This window comes from Rhinolophus ferrumequinum, chromosome X, assembly GCF_004115265.2.
Source record: "Rhinolophus ferrumequinum isolate MPI-CBG mRhiFer1 chromosome X, mRhiFer1_v1.p, whole genome shotgun sequence".
Classification (NCBI taxonomy): Eukaryota; Metazoa; Chordata; class Mammalia; order Chiroptera; family Rhinolophidae; genus Rhinolophus; species Rhinolophus ferrumequinum.
Window position 1 is genome coordinate 81,047,034 of NC_046284.1, and position 20,200 is coordinate 81,067,233.

General features: G+C 38.3%; 1 protein-coding gene across 4 annotated transcripts in view; it reads left to right on the forward strand.

Moving 5' to 3' along the window:
• PFKFB1 (6-phosphofructo-2-kinase/fructose-2,6-biphosphatase 1) overlaps positions 1-20,200 on the forward strand; it is a 91,769-nt gene that overhangs the window by 16,541 nt on the left and 55,028 nt on the right. The gene's annotated exons all lie outside the window — the stretch shown is intronic.

Below are 20,200 nucleotides of genomic sequence, written 5' to 3' on the forward strand. Positions count from 1 at the left end.
GGTTCAGGCCTTTACTCCACCTTTTTATGTTTTGGTTTCCACAAATTGTCCCTGTTGGTGGTGGTCGAATAGCCTCCTTTAATATTTCTTGTAGTACAGGTCGTGTATTAGAAAATTCCCTCAGGTTCTGTATGCCTGGAAAGGTCTTTATTCCTCCTTCATATCTAAAGGATATCTTTGCTGGATATATAATTCTTGGCTCATAATTTCTCTCTTTCAATAGTTTTAATATTAGGTTCCACTCCCTCCTGGCTTGTAGAGTTTCTGCTGAAAAATCTGATGATAATATAATAGGTTTTCTTTGTAGGTAGTCTTCTTTTTCCTGGCTGCCTTGAGGATTCTTTCTTTGTTGTTGATTTTAGACAGCTTCAATACAATGTGCCTTGGAGAAGGCCTGTTGGGATTGAGATAATTAGGTGTTCTATTTGCTTCTTGGATTCGAGGATCCAGTTCTGTCCACAAGTTTGGGAAGTTCTCATTGACAATTTGTTTGAAAATATTCTCTGTTCCCTTCTCTGTTTCTTCTCCTTCTGGTATGCCTATTATTCTTATATTGCTCATTTTGATTTAGTCAGAAATTTCCTGTAGAGTTCTTTCATTTCTTTTAAGTCTCAAGTCTCTTCTTCCGTCCGTGAAATTTCCAGGTTTGTATCTTCGGTGTCACTGATTTTCTTCCATCTGGTCAACTCTACTACCTAAGCTGGCTATTTCATTCTTAATTTCTCCTATTGCGTTCTTAATCTCCATAAATTCTATTTGATTCTTTTTTAAAATTTCATGTCTTTTGTAAAATGCTCATGTTGTTCTTTGATTGTGTTTCTGAGTTCATTAAACTGCCTGTCTGTGTTTTCTTGCGTCTCGTTCAGTTTTTTCAGAACTGCAATCTTGAATTCTCTGTCGTTTAAGTCACATATTTCCATATATTTAAGTTCCTTTTCTGGAGACTTTTCACTTTCTTTCTGAGCTATGTTGTTGCCTTGGTTATTCATGGCAATTACTGATGTATTATTTCTCTTCCTAGATATCTACAGGGGTGGCTTCTGCAACAGTTTGATGGGATGAGGTCTTTCTTTTGTTTTCCAGTGCTTGTTGGTAGAATGTTTTATTTTGTCTCCGCTGCAGCCTTTTTTTCTCTCCCCCATGGTAGTGCTATGTTTTCTCTGCACTATTCCAGCTTCTCACACAAAGGGGGGATTCCCTGGGAGACGGGCTTCTCCTCTGTTAATAGTTTGCCTGGGTCACAGTGTGCAGTGTCCGTGTGGGTATGCGGAGAGCTTTTGAACTTCCAAAGCTCTTCCTGCACCAGATTCTGAGCCCGTATGTTTCAGCATTTGTGTTTAGTTCTTCAGGGATCCGCCCAGATAGGTGGGGCCAGGGGCGGGGTGAGTTGTGAGAGGTGGCCCAGAGCAATGGCGATGACAGCCAGTCGTGCTTGCACAGCTCCCTCCCCTTTTCTGGAACTAGTTGGTCTGCGAATCTGTGTCTGTGTTCCACAGTTCTCAGAACAGCAAATATTCTGTTCTTTTGATCTGACACTGCTACTTTTCCGCTTCTAGCACAGGCAAGGTGGGGGCGGCGCGAGCTGTTGGAAGGTAGAGAGGGGGCGGCTAGTCTCAGTGCCTAAGTCTTCCGTTCTCTGCTCAGCAGTGAGGGCTTAAACCACTGTTTTCAGCCTTCTTCCCTCAGTCCTTTCTCTGCGATGAGGTCTCTGTGATGAGTGTTGGGTTCAGCCGTGTTATATGCTGTCCCCTCAGCCATGTGGGCCATAAGCGGAGCCCTAGCAGTCCGAGTTCTTCCCTGTCCCGCAGCTGCGGTAGTTCTGGGATGCAGCAAGCGCGGAGCACTGAGCTAGGTGTGCATCCTGCTCCTGCGCGGCTCTGCGTCCACATTTCTCCCTTCCCTCCTCTCCGCTCACAAGATTCGCCCACCTTTAGGTGAATTCAGTACTGGGCCTCTTCGTCTTGCCTGTCTGTTGTGCAGGGAGTCCTTTTTGGAGTGATAGTTGTTCAATTAGTTGTAAATTTCAGGGGAGATTTACAGAGGCTCAACTCAAGCCACCATTTTGATGACATTTAACTGAGACTCTAGAATATCTTATTGTACTATACTCACCCTTCTTTTGCTTGTGATGATGTGAAATAAGATGACACAATGCCTATGTGATGAGATGAAGTGAGGTGAATGACATATGCATTGTGATGTGTCATTAGGCTACTGTGGGGACAGAGCCCCAAAAAGCAGTTTCCAGGCTCTCGGCCTCACATACAAAGGTGCTGTCTCAGGTAGTAAATGGCCATCGACTGTGATCAAATGGCCATCAGCTGTGGATAGTTGGCCGTCAGCTGTAACCAGTGAGCCATTGGGCACTAATATAACTGCCGTGGTTAGGCTAGCAAAAAATGGGGGCTAGCAAGAAGATGATGGCTGAGCCTGCAAGCGGTGCAATGAGGGTTGAGAATTGTGTGGCTCCTGTTTCCTGTTTCTCCAACCCAGCCACCAGTGAGAGTACAGTGGTGTGACTCCCCTACCTATGGCTCCATGGGTGTTCCTTTTTGGCCTCACCATATCCTGCGTTCTTGTGTGGGGAGTGGGAGCAGAGACCCTGCAGGCTGCCCCGCATGACAGCTACTATTGACCTTCTGACCACATGTCAGAAGGAAAATCAACTGTTTTGGGTGATCCTAGACTATTGTGTCATGATGATGTTGATGGTTGAATGTCAAAAGCAGATGACATCAATGGTTAGGGATCCTTAATATTTGAATGTTGTTTTGCCAAAGCCTTTTGGATGAACATCGTAATTGGAAGTTGTCATCTCTTTCTTAAAGGAAGCATTTTATGGCTTCTCTTTGGCATATCTGAATTTCCAGAATCACTACTCTTGCACTTTGGAGCCACTATTAAATAAAATAAGGGTTACTCAAACATAAGCAGTGCAATACTATATTAAGTCTATCTGATAACAAACATGGTCATGGGTGGGTAGCATATACAGCATGAATACACTGGACAAAGGGATGATATATGTGCCAAGAGGGACACAGTGGGCAGTGCAAGATTTCATCTCCCTACTCAACTGCATGAAATTTAAAACATAAATTGTTTATTTCTGGAATTTTCCATTTAATACTTTGGACCACAATTGACCATGGTAACTGAAACCACAGGAAGCAAAACCACAAATAAGGGAGGACTAATATACTGTAGCTTTACAGTAAGTCTTAAGATCAGGTAGGGAGTTTCCTTCAAAATTATTCTTATCTTGCAAATTATTTTAGCCTTTCTAGTTCCTTTGCCCTTCCATATTAATCTTAGAATCAGCTTGTCTATATCTTCAAGGAATCCTGGTGAGATTTTTGATTGGTACTGTGTTAAATTTATAGATCAATTTGCAGAGAATGAGCATATTGGCTATGTTGAGTCTTCCAATCCATAAACACAGTATGTCTTTCTTTTTATTTAGTTCTTTGATTTCTTTAAGCAGCGTTTTGTAGTTTCAGCATATACATCCTATACAGGTTTTGTTAGTATTATACCTAAGTATTCTATCTTATTAGAGCTGTTTTAAATGTTTACTTTTTATTTTGGTTTTGAATTGTTCATTGCTTGTTGACAGTAATGATTGTCTTTTGTGGTGACATTGCATCCTGTGAACTTGATAAACTCGTTTATTAGTTATAGGAGGATTTTTGTAGATTTCCTGGGATTTTGTACATAGACAATCATGTTGTCTGTGAACAGAAACCGTTTTATTTCTTCCCTTACAATCTGTATGCCTTTTATTTCATTTTTCTTTTCTTTTCTTTTCTTTTCTTTTCTTTTCTTTTCTTTTCTTTTCTTTTTTCTTTTTTTTTTTCTTTTTTTTGCCTTATAGTATTGATTAGGAGTTCCAGTACTATGTTGAATAGGAGTGGTGAGAGTGGACATTCTTGCCTTGTTCCTGATATTAGGAATGCATTCAGTCTATCAACATAAAGTACAATGTTAGCTGTAGGAGTTTTTTTTTTTCTGTAGATATCCTTTATCTGGTTGAAGAAGTTCCCTTATATTCTTAGTTTGCTGAGAGTTTTCATCAGAAATGGATGTTGTATTTTGTCAAAAGTTTTTTTTCACTTTTTTGATACTTTTTTTACACTGATTAATTTTCATATATTGACCCAGCTTTGCATTCCTGGGTTAAAACATGCAATGGAAAATGTTCACAATATAACTTACATTTATAAAGAACTATATAATCAATAATTTTTGTCAGTGTGATATAAACTATCTTAAAAATGTTAGCAGGGAAGGAAGCATACCAAAATATTAACAATGGTTATATCATGGATTGATTTTAACTTTAATTTTGTTCTTTGCTCTTTCTGACTTCTCCAAATTTTCCATAATAAATATATAGCACTTAAAAAAAATATATGCTTGGTTGTGGTGTATTATTACAGTACCCTTCTCCCCCATCATTTGCAGTTTCACTTTCTGTGGTTTCAGTTACCCAATTGAAAGTACTAAATGGAAAATCCAGAAATAAACAATTTATAAGTTTAAAATATATGTTGTTCTGAGTAGCGTGATGAAATCTCACACCAATCCAATCCATCCCACCTGACACATGAATCATCCATTTTTCCAGTGTATCCATGCTGTTTACACTACCCACCTGTTAGTCATTTAGTAGGTGTCTCAGTTATCAGGTCAACTTATGTGATATTACAGTGCTTGTGTTCAAGTAACCCTTATTTTACTTAATAATGGCCCCAAATTGCAAGAGTAGTGATACTGGCAATTTGAATATGCCACAGAGAAGCTGTAAACTGTTTCCTTTTGGTGAAAAGGTGAAAGTCTTCAACCTAATAAGGAAAGAAAAATGCATACTGAGGTTGATGAGATCGATGGTAGGAACAAATCTTCTGTCCATGAAACTGTGAAGGAGGAAAAAGAAATGTGTGCTACTTTTTCTGCCTCACCTCAAACTGCAAAAGTTACAGCCACAGTGTGTGACAAGTGCTTAGTTAAGATTGAAAAGGCAGTAAATTTTTAAGTGGGAGACATGCACAGAAAATGTGCTCTGATTGATGGCAACATGTTCTGCCAGAAAGCATTGAGCTTATATGAAGACTTCAGAAAGGGATCTCCTGAAATGAGTGAAACCAAGGCATTTACTGTAAGTACGGGATGATTACACAAATTCAGGAATAGGTTTGGCCTGAAATATATAAAACATACTCAGGAAAGAGAGAGAGAGAGAGATAGAGACAGAGAGAGAGACCACATTCACATAACTTTTATTACAGTACATTGTTACAATTATCCTATTTTTTATTATCTGTTATTGTTGTTAATCTCTTACTGTGCCTAATTTATATATTAAACTTTATCATGTGTACGCATGTATAGGAAAAAAAAAACAGTATATATAGGATTTGGTACTATCTGTGGTTCCAGACATCCAATGGGGGGTCTTGGAATGTATCCCCCATGGATAAGGGGGACTACTATACTGATTTTTATATATGGCCAATTTTTATTTGCCAATTTTTTGAGGATTTTCATGTCTATGTTCATGAGAGACATTGGTTTATATATTTCTCTCTTTTTTTGTACTTTTAAAAATGCTTTTGGTGTCAAGGTAATGCACGCCTCAAAAATAAGTTAAGAAGTGTTTTTTTCTGTTTTCTAGTTTCCTGAATAGATTATATGGAATTTACAGTCTATGAGATTTTTAATTCAAAATATATTTGACTGTCTCTTAATTGATGTGTTTACATTATTTACCTTTAATGTACTTATTGGTGTGTTTAGATTTAGATGTACTATTTTCTTATGTGTTTTCTATTGTCTCCCTTTTTGGTTCATTTTCCCCTTTTTCCTGCCTTCTTTTGGTTTATTTGAATAGTTTTTAGTATTTTATTGTACTTGATCTATTGTGATTTCTACTGTTTGTCATGGCATAATTTTTAGTAGTTTCTCTAGGGATTGCAAAACATACACTTAACTTTTCACTCTGTATAGAATCAATCCATTACTACTTCAATATGAATGTATAAACTTTACTACCATATATGTCACTTTATACTTTTCCCTTCATGCCATATATATATGTGTATATATATATATATATATATATATATATATATATATCTTATTTATTACATCTGTGTGCATTGAGGATCCCATTGTACAGTGTTATACAATGTTATATATTGTTTGCTTTCTAGCATCCAACATGTTTTTTTTTTAATATATTGGGGTGACAATTGTTAGTAAAATTACATAGATTTCAGGTGTACAATTCTGTATTACATCATTTATAAATCACATTGTGTGTTCACCACTCAGAGTCAGTTCTCTTTCCATCACCATATATTTGATCCCCCTTACCCTCATCTCCCACCCCCCACACCCCTTACCCTCTGGTAACCACTAAACTGTTGTCTGTGTCTATGAGTTTTTTTTTCTCATTTGTTTGTCTTGTTCTCTTGTTGTTTTTGGTTTACATACCACATATCAGTGAAATCATGTTTCTCTGCTTTTTCTGTCTGACTTATTTCGCTTAGCATCATACTGTCAAGATCCATCCATGTTGTCACAAATGTTCCTATATCATCTTTTCTTACCGCCGAATAGTATTCCATTGTGTATATATACCACAAATTCTTTATCCATTCATCTATCGAAGGACATTTTGGTTGTTTCCATGTCTTGGCCACCGTAAACAAAGCTGCAATGAACATTGGAGCACACGTGTCTTTATGTGTAGATGTTTTCAGATTTTTTGGGTAGATACCCAGGAGAGGGATTGCTGGGTCATACGGTAATTCTATTCATAATTTTTTGGGGAACCTCCACACTGCCTTCCATAGCGGCTGCACCAGTCTGCATTCCCACCAACAGTGTATGAGGGTTCCTTTTTCTCCACAGCCTCTCCAACACTTGTTCCTATTTGTCTTGTTGATGATAGCCATTCTGACTGGGGTGAGGTGATATCTCATTGTGGTTTTTATTTGCATTTCTCTGATGATTAGTGATGTTGAGCATTTTTTCATATGTCTATTTGCCATTTGTATGTCCTGTTTGGAGAAATGTCTCTTCAGGTCATCTGCCCATTTTTCAATTGGGTTGTTTGTTTTTTTGTTGTTGAGTTTCATGAGTTCTTTGTATATTTTGGGTATTAGCCTCTTATTGGAGGCACTGTTTGCAAAAGACTTCTCCCATTCAATTGGTTGCCTCTTTATTTTGTCGATGGTTTCTTTTGCTGTGCAGAATCTTTTAAGTTTCATATAGTCACATTCGTTTATTTTAGCTTTTACTTCCATTGCCTTTGGAGTCAAATTCATAAAATGCTCTTTGAACCCAAGGTCCATAAATTGAGTACCTATGTTTTCTTCTATGCAGTTTATTGTGTCAGGTCTTATGCTTAAGTCTTTGATCCATTTTGAATTAATTTTGGTACATGGTGACAGATAGCAGTCCAGTTTCATTCTTTTGCACGTGGCTATCCAATTCTCCCAGCACCATTTATTGAAGAGGCTGTCTTTCCTCCATTGTGTTTTTAGCTTCTTTGTAAAAAATTATCTGTCCATATTTATGTGGTTTTATTTCTGGGTTCTCAATTCTATTCCATTGGTCCCAACATGTTTTAAAGGAGTAAAAAAATGCAAAAAAAAAACCTGTTATATTTATCCAGCTATTTACCATTTCTGTTGCACTTCCTTCATTTCCCCATGTTCTTAGCTTCCTCTGGTATAATTTCGTTTCTATCTAAAGAAATGCTTTCAGCATTTCTTTTAGTGAAGGTTTACTAGCTATGGATTCTTAGTTTTCCTTCACTGAGAAAGTTTTTTATTTCAACTTCTTGAATGATGGATATTTAGCTGGATATAGAATTCTAAGTTAGCAACTCTTTTCTTTCACTACTTAAAAAATGTTTTGCCACTTTACTAGGGCCTCTACGGTTTGTGCTAACAAATCTGCAGTCATTTGAATCATTATTGTTCCCTTATAGGTAATGTGTCATTTTTCTCCAATTACCTTCAAGATTTTTCCTTTTCCTTCATTTTTAGCAATTTGATTATTTTGTGTCTAGATGGGATTTCATGGTTTTATCCTATTTAGGATTTGCTCAGCCTCTTTAATCACTGAGTTTATGATTATAATCAACTTGGGAAACTTTCAGTCATAATTTTCTCAAATACTCTTTTAGGCCCTCCTGTTTCTTTTCTCCATCTGGAACTCCAATAACATTTTTTTGGATACACAGGTCCCATATATTCCTAGTTTCTCTGTTCTTTTCAATATTTTGTTTCTCTGTTGTTTATATTGGATGATTTCTACTGATGGATTTTTTAGTTTATTGACTCTTTTCTCTATCATTTCTATTCTGCCATTTAGTGAGGGATTTTTGTTGTAGCTATTATAGTTTTCGGTTTTAAAATTTTTACTTGATTCTTGCTTATATCTTCTATTTATTTGTTGAATTATTCTATTTTAATATCTCCTTTAAGATTGTTTGTGATTATTCATTCAGCATTTTTATAATAGATAATTTAGGAAAATTCCAACATCTGTTTCATTTCATCATTCAGATCTGTTGATGGTCTTTTTCTATGTGAGTTGAGGTTTCATAGTTATTTGTATGTTGGCTGATTTTAGTTTGTATCTTGGACATTGTGAATATTGTTTGAGACCCAGAATCTTTTTTATATCCTATGGAGGTTGATATTCTTCTGTATTGTGGTTCCAACATCAGTTCAGTTTTCAAAACTTTTGTGGTACTATTTAGATCAGTCCTGTGTGTGCACCACCTAGTGTTCAGTCTGGGATTTGGGTGGAGGTTTACTTGCTAGCTCAATTTCCAAATCTTTGGCATATTAAGTAGAATCAGATCAAAGCACTTACAGGTCAGAAGTGAACCCAGAGGCTCAAAATAACTTCATGCAGTTGCTTTTCTAAACTGTTCCCTCTTATTTTTTCCGTACTTTCCTGTTCCCTGGGTTCCCATTTTCTGTCCTCTGTTCAGAAACTACCCACTGTCTTGGTTGTACCATTTCCATGAACAAGTTGCAGGAGGAGAGAGAGAGGAAAACCTAATATGAAGTTTAGTTTTGTCCCCTTGAGGCCATGGCTCCACCACAGAAAGGACCTCATTCCTTAGTGTTTTAATTTCTAAAGTTTCACAATATAAAATTAATATAATATAATATAATACATATAACATAATATAATAATATACTGTAATATACAATACAATACAATACAATACAATACAATACAATACAATACAATACAATACAATATAATAATAAAGGTTCACTCTTGTTTCTGGGCTGCCTTTGCTGTCACTACCTCCATTGTGGGACCAAAGAAGAAGTAGAGTAAATAAAAACCTGAGAGATTTCCCATATTGTTTCTGAACTTTAGAAGTTCTCTTTTCTACTCCTCAGGCCAGAACCTCAAGGTTTCTCCTGTATTTCACTCTGTCTGCTAAACAGTGCTCACTGCTGGGTTCTGTGTCATGTTCAATTCAGGCTCAGGATGCTGGAGGGAAAAAATGTTGAACTCACAACTCTTTAGGTGGTACTTCAAACTCTGGTGTTCTTCCCTGATTCACCTGCCTATATTTACTTTTCAGTTTTCAACAAGTATCTATGCATCCTATCAAAGTTATATATTTGAGTTAGTGAGAAATAGAAGAAGGTCCCAGAGCTGGACCCAGCTGTGTGTGTGTTGTAGACAGCATATAGTTGGGTGTTGCTTTTTTCTTTATCCAATCTGACAATCTCTGTCTTTTAGTTGGTGTGTTTAGAACAACTCATATTTAAAGTGATTATTGACATAATTGGATTAAAATCTACCATCCTGCTAACTGTTTTCTATTCGTTGCGTTTGTTCTTTGTTTCCTTTTTCTCTCTCTCTCTCTCCTTTTTTTTTCTTCTTGCCTTTTCTCATTTTATTTGATCCCATTTTATCTGCGATGTTTAGTTATCATTTATATGTCTTTTTTCAATTTTTCAGTGGTTCCCCTAGGCTTTAAATATATATTTTCAAAATCATTTGGGTTTACCTTAAAATAACACAATATTGCTTCACAGGTAGTACAGGTACCTTAGAATATTCCCAATTTCTTCCTCCATTTCCTTGTGTCGTTGTATTCATTTCATTTTTACATATGCTATAAGCACCCAATAAAGTTATTATTGTTGCTTTAAACAGTCAGTTATCTTTTAGAACAACCAAGAATATGAAAAACAAAAATATATATTTGCTTTTATTCCTTTTCCAGGGCTCTTCCTTTAATTATGTAGATACAATTTTCTGACCTATGTCATGTCCCTTCTGCCTCAATAATGTCCTTTAATATTTCTTATAAGGCAGGTCTGCTGGTGATGAATTTTCTGTTTTTTTTGTGTGTTTGGTTGGTTGTTTTGTTTGTTTGTTTTTCTTTCTTTCTTTTTTTTTTTTTTTTGGTCAGAAAAAAGTCTTTATTTTGCCTTCATTTTTGCAGGGCATTATTGCTGAATTTTGAATTCTGGATTGGCAGGGGTTCTTTGTTTTATTTTTTTATTTATTTTTTCTTTCAATACTTTAAAGGTTTCATTCCACTGTATTTTTGCTTATGTGGCTTCTGACAAGAAGTCTAGTGTAATTTTTCTTCTTATTCCTCTGCAGGTAAGATGTTCCCCCACCCCACCCCTTTTTCCTGGCTGGCCTAAATATATTATTTCTGCCTGATTTTCTGCAGTTTGAATTTGATATGCCTGAGTGTGATGTGGTTCTTTTTAAAATTTTAGTTACCCTGCTTGGTTTTCTCTGAGATACTTCAATCTCTGGTTCGGTATCAATTACTAATTTAGGAAGATTTTGGCAATTATTTCTTCAAATATTTCTTCTTCCACATTTGCCTTGTTATGTTCTTTTATTAAAAAAATTAGTTTCAGGTGTACAAAACCATGTAATAGTTAGACATTTATCATGTATATCCCTCACACAGTGATAACCCCCCTCCCCCAATCTACTAACCCTCTGACATCGCATACAGCTATTACATTTCCACTGTCTCTAGTCCTTATGCTGTACTCCACTTCTTGTAAACATATATATATATATATATATATATATGTATATGTATATGTATATGTATATGTGTGTGTGTATATATATATATATATATATATATATATATATAAAATTATAGTTGACATTCATTATTGTTCAGCTTCAGCTTCAGGTGTACAGTATCAGGCATCTACATCATCCCTGAGGTGGTCTCCCTAATGAGACAAGTGTCCATCGTATACCCTACAAAATCTTCACAACATTATTGATTACATTCCCCAAATTGACTTTCGTATCCCCGTGGCCATCTTGTGGTTGCAGATTGTGCTTTCTAATCCCCTCACCTTCCACCTTATCCCCACCCCCTGTCCCATCTAGCAACCCTCAGTTTTTCCTCTATGTCTCTGAAACTGTTTCTGATTAGTTCGTTCATTTATTCTTTTCTTTATTTTATTTTATTTTTTTAATTTTATTTTCTTTTTTAATTTATTGGGGTGACAATTGTTAGAAAAATTACATAGATTTTAGGTGTGCAATTCTGTATCACATCATCCATAAATCACACTGTGTGTTCACCACCCAGAGTCAGCTCCCCTTCCATCACCATACATTTGATCCCCCTCACCCTCATCCCCCACCCCCCAACCCCCTTACCCTCTGGTAACCACCAAATTACGTTCCCCAGATTAATTTTCAAACCCGTGGCCATTCTGTGGTCACCGACTGCCCTCCAATCCCCTCACCCTCCCCCCACCCCCCACCCCTCCCGCCCATCTAGCAACCCTCAGTTTTTCCTCTTTGTCTCCAAAACTGTTTCTGATTAGTTCATTCACTTATTCTTTTCTTTAGAATCCGCAAATAAGTGAGATCATATGGTACTTATCTTTCTCTGTCTGACTTATTTCGCTTAACATAATGTGCTCTAGGTCCATCCATGTTGTTGCAAATGGTAAGATTTCTTTCTTTTTTATAGCTGCGTAACACTCCATTGTATAAATGTACCACAGTTTCTTAATCCAGTCATCTACCGATGGGCATTTTGGTTGTTTCCATGTCCTAGCTATTATGTATAGTGCTGCAATAAACATTGGAGTGCATAAAGATTTTTGAATTGAAGTTTTGGGTTTCTCCGGATAGATACCTAGGAGTGGAATTACTGGATCATAGGGTAGTTCCATTTTCAGATTTTTGAGATACCTCCATACTGTTTTCCATAGTGGCTGCACCAATCTGCAATCCCACCAACAGTGCACAAGCGTTCCCTTTTCTCCACATCCGCGCCAGCACTTGTTGTTTGTTGATTTATTGATGATAGCCATTTTGACTGGGGTGAGGCGGTATCTCATTGTGGTTTTTAGCTGCATTTCTCTGATGGTTAGTGAGGTTGAGCATTTCTTCATATGTCTGTTTGCCATCTGTATGTCCTTTTTAGAAAAATGTCTCTTCAAGTCCTCTGCCCATTTTTTAATTGGATCGTTTGTTTTTTTGGAGTTGAGTTGAGTTTTTCATAGATTTGTGATATTAATCCCTTATCAGATATATCATTGGAAAATATCTTTTCCCATTCAGTAGGATCCCTTCTTGTTTTATTGATGGTTTCCTTTGCTGTGAAAAAACTTTTTAGTTTGATATAATCCCACATGTTTATTTTTTCTCTTATTTCTCTCGAGCGAGGGTATATATCAGTAAAAATCTTACTCCGGGTAATGTCTGAGAAGTTTCTTCCTATATTTTCTTCTAGGTATTTTATGGTTTCAGATCTTACATTTAAGTCTTTAAGCCATTTTGAATTTATTTTTGTATATGGTGTAAGGAGGTGGTCCAGCTTCATTTTTTTGCATGTGTCTGTCCAGGTTTCCCAGCACCATTTATTGAATAGACTGTCATTACTCCATCGTACATTCTTGCTTCCATTGTCGTAGATTAATTGGCCATATAGTCGTGGATTTATTTCTGGACTCTCTATTCTGTTCCATTGATCTATGTGTCTGTTTTTATGCCAGTACCATGCTGTTTTCATTACTGTAGCCTTGTAGTATAATTTGAAGTCAGGTATTGTTATACCTCCCACTTTGTTCTTATTTCTCAAGATTGCCTTTGCTATTCGGGGTCTTTTATGGTCCCATATAAATTCTAGGATTATATGTTCTATTTCTGTGAAAAACGACGTTGGCAGTTTGATAGGAATTGCATTGAATATGTATATTGCCTTAGGCAGTATGGACATTTTAACTATATTAAGTCTTCCTATCCATGAACATGATATGTGTTTCCATCTATTTATATCTTCCTTCATTCCTTTCTTCAGTGTCTTATAATTTTCTGAGTACAGATCTTTTACTTCTTTGGTTAAATTTATTCCCAGGTATTTTATAGTCTTTGGAGCGATTGTAAATGGGATTGTTTTTTTAATTTCTCCTTCTGATGTTTTATTATTGGTATATACAAATGCCACTGATTTCTAAATATTAATTTTGTATCCTGCTACTTTACTAAATTCATCTATCAGCTCCAACAGCTTCTTCGTGGAGCCTTTAGGGTTCTCTATATATAGAATGATATCATCTGCATACAATGATAACTTTACTTCCTCCTTACCAATCTGGATGCCTCTTATTTCTTTTTCTTGTCTGATTGCTGTGGCAAGAACTTCCAGAACTATGTTGAATAGAAGCGGAGATAGTGGGCAACCTTGCCTTGTTCCTGATCTTAGGGGGAATGGTTTTAGCTTTTCCCCATTGAGAATGATGTTAGCTGTGGGTTTGTCATATATGGCCTTTATTATGTTGAGATATGATCCCTCTATTCCCACTTTCTTAAGGGTTTTTATCATAAATGGCTGTTGGATTTTATCAAATGCTTTTTCTGCATCTATTGATATGATCATGTGATTTTTATTTTTCATTTTGTTTATGTGGTGTATCACATTAATCGATTTACGGATGTTGAACCACCCTTGCATATCAGGGATGAATCCCACTTGATCATGGTGAATGATCTTTTTAATATATTGCTGAATTCTGTTCGCTAATATTTTGTTGAGGATTTTTGCATCCATGTTCATTAGAGATATCGGCCTGTAGTTTTCTTTTTTTGTGGTGTCTTTGTCTGATTTGGGGATCAGGGTGATAGTGGCTTCGTAAAAAGTGTTTGGGAGTCTTCCCTCCTTCTGGATTTTTTGGAAGAGCTTGAGGAGAATAGGTGATAGTTCTTTTTTGAACGCTTTGTAAAATTCACCTGTAAAGCCATCTGGACCAGGGTTTTTGTTTGTTGGGAGACTGTTGATTACTGATTCAATTTCCCTGGTGGTAATCAGTCTATTCAGGTTTTCTGTTTCTTCTTGAGTTAGCCTTGGAAGGTTGTACACCTCTAGAAAATTGTCCATTTCTTCCAAATTGTCAAATTTGTTGGCATATAGTTGCTCATAGTAACTTCTTAAAACTTTTTGTATTTCTGCAGTGTCCGTTGTCACTTCTCTTCTTTCAGTTCCGATTTTATTAATTTGGGTCCTCTCTCTCTTTTTTTTAATGAGTCTGGCTAAAGGTTTGTTGATTTTGTTTATCTTCTCTAAGAACCAACTCTTGGATTCATTGATCTTTTGTATTGTTTTTCTGGTTTCTATTTCATTAATTTCTGCTCTGATCTTTATTATCTCCTTCCTTGTGCTCCCTTTGGGCTTATTTTGCTGTTCTTTTTCCAAATCCCTTAAATGTGAAGATAAACTGTTGATTAGTGCTGTTTCTTGTTTCTTTAGGTAGGCCTGCAAAGCTATGAATTTCCCTATTAGGACTGCTTTAGCGGCATCCCATAGATTTTGGGTCGTCGTGTTTTCATTTTCGTTTGTCTCGAGATATCTTTTGATTTCTTCCTTGATCTCCTGCTTGACCCATTCATTATTTAGTAATAAGTTATTCAGCCTCCATGAATTGGTGTGTCTTCCAGTTTTTTTCCTGTAGTTCATTTCTAATTTCATAGCATTGTGATCAGAGAAGACAATTGGTATGATTTCAATTTTCTTAAATTTATCAAGACTTGTTTTGTGGCCTAACATATGGTCTATCTTGGAAAATGTTCCATGTGCGCTTGAGAAAAACGTGTATTTTGCAGCATTGGGGTGAAATGTTCTGAAAATATTGATTAAATCCAAGTGGTCCAATGTATCATTTAAGGCTGTTGTTTCCATATTGATTTTCTGTCTGGAAGACCTGTCCCTTGTTGTCAGGGGTGTGTTGAAGTCCCCTACTATAATAGTGTTACTGTTGATCTCTGTCCTTATGTCAGTCAGTACCTGTTTTATATATTTAGGTGCTCCTATGTTGGGTGCATAGATGTTTACTAGGGTTATGTCCTCTTGTCGGATCGATCCCTTTATTATTATATAGTGCCCATCTTTATCTTTTAATATGTTCTTCATTTTAAAGTCTATTTTGTCAGATATAAGTATTGCAACTCCAGCTTTTTTCTCGTTTCCATTTGCATGAAATATCTTACTCCAACCCTTCACTTTCAGCCTGTGTGTGTCTTTTGTTCTGAGGTGAGTCTCTTGTATACAGCATATATAAGGGTCTTGCTTTCTTATCCAGTCAGCCACCCTGTGTCTCTTGATTGGAGCATTTAATCCATTTACATTTAAAGTGATTATTGATAGGTACATAGTTATTGCCATTTTTAAATTTGTAGTTAGGTTGTTTTGATCTTTCTTCTATTTACAGAAGTCCTTTTAGTATTTCTTGCAATGCTGGCTTGGTTGTAATAAATTCCTTTAGCTTATTTTTTTCTGGAAAGCTCTTTATCTCTCCATCAACTTTAAGTGATAGCCTTGCTGGATAAAGCAATCTAGGTTGTAGGCCTTTGTTTTCCATCACTTTAAGTATCTCCTGCCACTCCCTCCTGGCCTTCAATGTTTCTGTAGAAAAATCATTTGATTGTCTTATGGGAGTTCCCTTGTATGTAACCCTCCGTCTTTCTCTTGCTGCTTTTAGGATTCTCTCTTTGTCTTTAAGCTTTGCCATTTTAACTATAATGTGTCTTGGTGTGGACCTGTTTGGGTTAATCCTGGTTGGAACTCTCTGCACTTCCTGGACTTGTATGTTGGTTTCCTTCATCAGGTTGGGGAAGTTTTCATACATTATTACTTCAAATATGTTCTCAATCCCTTGCTTACTCTCTTCACCTTCTGGTATTCCTATGATGCGCATGTTGTTGCGCTTGATGTTATCCCAGAGGTCTCTTAGGCCATCCTCATTGTTTTTTATTCTTTTTTCTTTCTGTTGTTCCATTTGGGTGATCTCTGCTACCTTGTCTTCTAAGTCGCTGATTCGATCCTCTGCTTCATCTAGCCTGCTGGTAATTCCTTCAAGTGAGTTCTTAATTTCGGTAATTGTGTTCTTTAGTTCTAACTGGTTGTTCGTTATGATTTCTACATCCTTCTTTATGTCTTCTCTAAGCTCCTTAAACATTCTTATCACCAGTGTTCTGAACTCTGTCTCTGAGAGGTTGGTTACGTCTGCTTCATTTGGTTCCAGTTGTGAAGGCTTCTTCTGTTCTTTTATTTGGGACGTGTATTTTTGTTTCCCCATTCTGGCTGACTGTGTTTATTTTGATATATTAGGTAGATCCCCTAGAGTTTTTAGTTCTTGCTAGGTTATCTTATGTAGTATGTGTCCTTTATATTTGACTCGCACCGCGTCGTCCTCCTCTGCGTTTGCTCCAAAGGTGACTCCTGTGTTGTGCACACTGTCCCGTTCAAGATCTTTAATTGCTTTTTGCTTGTAAGTAGGTGGGGTTAACTCCTGGGCTGACCCATTATGAGACTTGGCTCTGCCCCCCGCAGGGCGCTCTGCTGCGTGAGGGTTGACCACCCTAATGTGGTTTGGCCTCTATGGGCTCCAGTGACTGCAGAGAGCCCCCTCTGGGTGTGTGACCTGCAGGTCAAACCCGGCAGCACTCTGGTTTGGTCTGGAGTTGGCCCCTGGATATGCTGAGTCCCGTGCCTCTCAAGCTGGGCCCCGGCAGTGCAGCCTCAGAACAAAGCAAATCACCAAGCACAACAGCAAGGACAACAGCAAAAAAAAAGAAAAAAATCAAGTACATTCACATGCAAAAAACAGCTGATAACCCTCGCTGGACACAGGCAAAGATATCAGAGATATAAAGACAAAGCAAAACAAAACAAAGCAAAGCAAAACAAGAAGCAGCGACCATCTCGGCCTGAGCCCACCAAGCAATGTCCAGGTTGTCCTCTGCTGTACCAAAGAGCCCCTTGCTTATTGCGCAGGCAGAGCCGGTCACCTGGTGCCCAGAGTGACTTTGGGACTGCAGACTTAAATGCGTGGGCCTGAGGGGTCTGGATGATAGTTTTTACAAAGTCAGTGCCGTTTCTGCCCTTGTCTGCACGTATGCACACTGAGAGTAGCCCCACCAGCCCCTTGTCCAGTACTCCTGAGTCTCAGAGCACTTCTTCAGTGTGTGTGTGTATGGGTGCGGGTGGGAGATTTCTGATCTGCTGACCATGCCTCACAAGCTGGGCCCCGGCAGGGCAGTTTCAGAACAAAGCAAATCACAAAGCACAACAGCAACAACAACAACAAAGAAAAAAATCAAATCAAATACATTCACATGCAAAACCATCTGATAACCCCCACTGGACACAGGCAAAGATATCAAAGATACAAAGACAAAGCAAAACAAAACACAACAAAGCAAAACAAAAAGCAGCGACAGTCTCGGCCTAAGCCCACCAAGCAATGTCCAGGTTGTCCTCTGCTGTACCAAAGAGCCCCCTGCTTATTGCGCAGGCAGAGCCCGTCACCTGGTGCCCAGAGATACTTTGGGACTGCAGACTTAAATGCGTGGGCCTGAGGTGTCTGGATGATAGTTTTTACAAAGTCAGTGCAGTTTCTGCCCTTGCCTGCACATATGCACACTGAGAGTGGCACCACCAGTTCCGTGTCCAGTACTCTTGAGTCTTAAGGCACCTCTTCAGTGTGTGTGTGTATGAGTGCGGGCGGGAGATTTCTGATCTGCTGAAAGCCCAGAGCTGCTCCTGCCTCACTGCTGATCTCCAGGTGTGTCTCTACAGCTGCACCCAACCCGCCCTAGGCAAGCCAGGAAGGGTGGGGGCTGGGGATGGAGGGGTCTTCACTCTCCCAGCCCAGCCGCCCGTCGCCCTCTTCCCGCAGGCCAGAAAAGGTGGTGGCTGGGGGTGGAGGAGTCTCTTCTCTCCTAGCGCAGCCAAAATCACGCACACTTCCCAGTCTCCCTGGGTCAGGGCTGCCCGTCAGGATTCCCAGAGCCTGAGAAATACGGCTCCTCTGTAATCTGACGCCACTCCTCAGTTCAGGGGCCGTTTTAAGTCTCTGGAAGGGCGGAGTAGGATTGGAAGAGCAGGGCGGGGGAGGGGCCCAGGTATGGAGACTGTGTTCTTTGTCTGCCCTACGGCCCTGTAGCTGCCCTCCCGGCGGGAGAAATCAGCCGTGGGACGCAGGGAAAGAGCCCACCTCCTGGTCTCTGCGCTCTCCGCTCCGCCCTGGGATCCCGTGCGTGCCCGGCACAGCGGTTTTCGGTTTTCGCTACCGCCAGCTGAGGCTCCGTTTCGGGCTGGGATCTCCCGCCGCTGCCGGCCGGGCGTTTTCACTCCGCTCCTCTTTTTCCTTCCCCTGCTCGCCCAATTAGCGCACCTTCAAGTACTCCTTAGCTTCAAGTAATCCACGAATCTCCCCGCTATTCTGTGTGATGAGCGAAAAGTTCTTTAATGGGTTATAGGTCTCGTTTGCAACAAGATCCGGAGGAGAACTCAGAAAGTGCGCCCTGCTGCCGCCATTCCTATGACGTCACTCTATTCTTTTCTTTAGATTCCACATATAAGTGAGATCCTATGGAATTTGTCTTTTTCTGTCTCACTTATTTCACTTAGCATAATGTTCTCTAGGTCCATCCATATTGTTGCAAATGGTAACATTTCATTCTTCTTTATGGCTGCATAATACTCCATCGTATAAATATACCACAGTTTCTTAATCCAGTCCTCTACCCATGGGCATTTCGGTTGTTTGCTGCAATAAACATAGGGGTGCATAAATTTTTTTGAATTAGAGTTTTGGATTTCTCCAGCTAGATACCTAGCAGTGGAATTGCTGGGTCATAAGGTAGTTCCACTTTCAGTTTTTTGAGATACCGCCATACTATTAAAGGGGTTAATATCCAAAATTTATTTAAAAACTCACTCAACTCAACTCCAGAAAAACAAACAACCCAATTAAAAAATGGTCAGAGGACATGAAGAGTCATTTTTCTAAAGAGGACATACAGATGGCAAACAGACATATGAAAAAAAATGCTCAACCTCACTAATCATTAGAGAAATGCAAATAAAAACCACAATGAGATACCACCTCACCCCAGTCAAAGTGGCTATCATCAATAAATTAACAAACAAGTGCTGGAGAGGATGTGGAGAAAAGGGAACGTTTGTGCACTGTTGGTGGGATTGCAGATTGGTGCAGCCACTATGGAAAACACCTTGTGATATTCTAATTATACATATGTTACACTGTTTGAGAGTGTCCCCAAGTTCTTGAATGTTTTGTTGTTTTCTTTTTTTACTCTTTTTTCTCTCTGCATTTCAGTTTGTATAATTTGTAGTGATCTATCTTCAAGTTTGCCAATTCCCCAGCTGTGTCAAGTTCTCTGATAAGCACATTAAAGGCATTCTTCATATGTTACTGTGTTTTTTTCTTTGTATTTACATTTGATTATTTCTTATATGTTCCACCCCCCTGCTGAAATTACCTATCTGATCTTGCATGTTGTCTACCTTTTCCAATAAAGCCTTTAACATAGTAATCATAGATATTTTAAATTCCCTGTCTGATAATTCCAAAGTGTATCTCATAACTGAGTCTGGTCCTGATGATTTGTTTGTCTCTTCGGACTGTGTTTTCTTCTTGACTTGATTCTTCCCTTTGTGCTTCTCTCTGGAGACAGTTTATTTCTTGCATCCTTTAAATATGTAGTCCATTATGTTTTACTCAGGTGTTTTTTTTTCCTCTATTTTTTTTTTTTTTAGCCTGGTAGGGGGGAATAGGAGACAAAGGGCAGTTTATGCTATTTTAATTAAGCATCAGTCTTAGGAAGGCTTACCGTGAGTCTT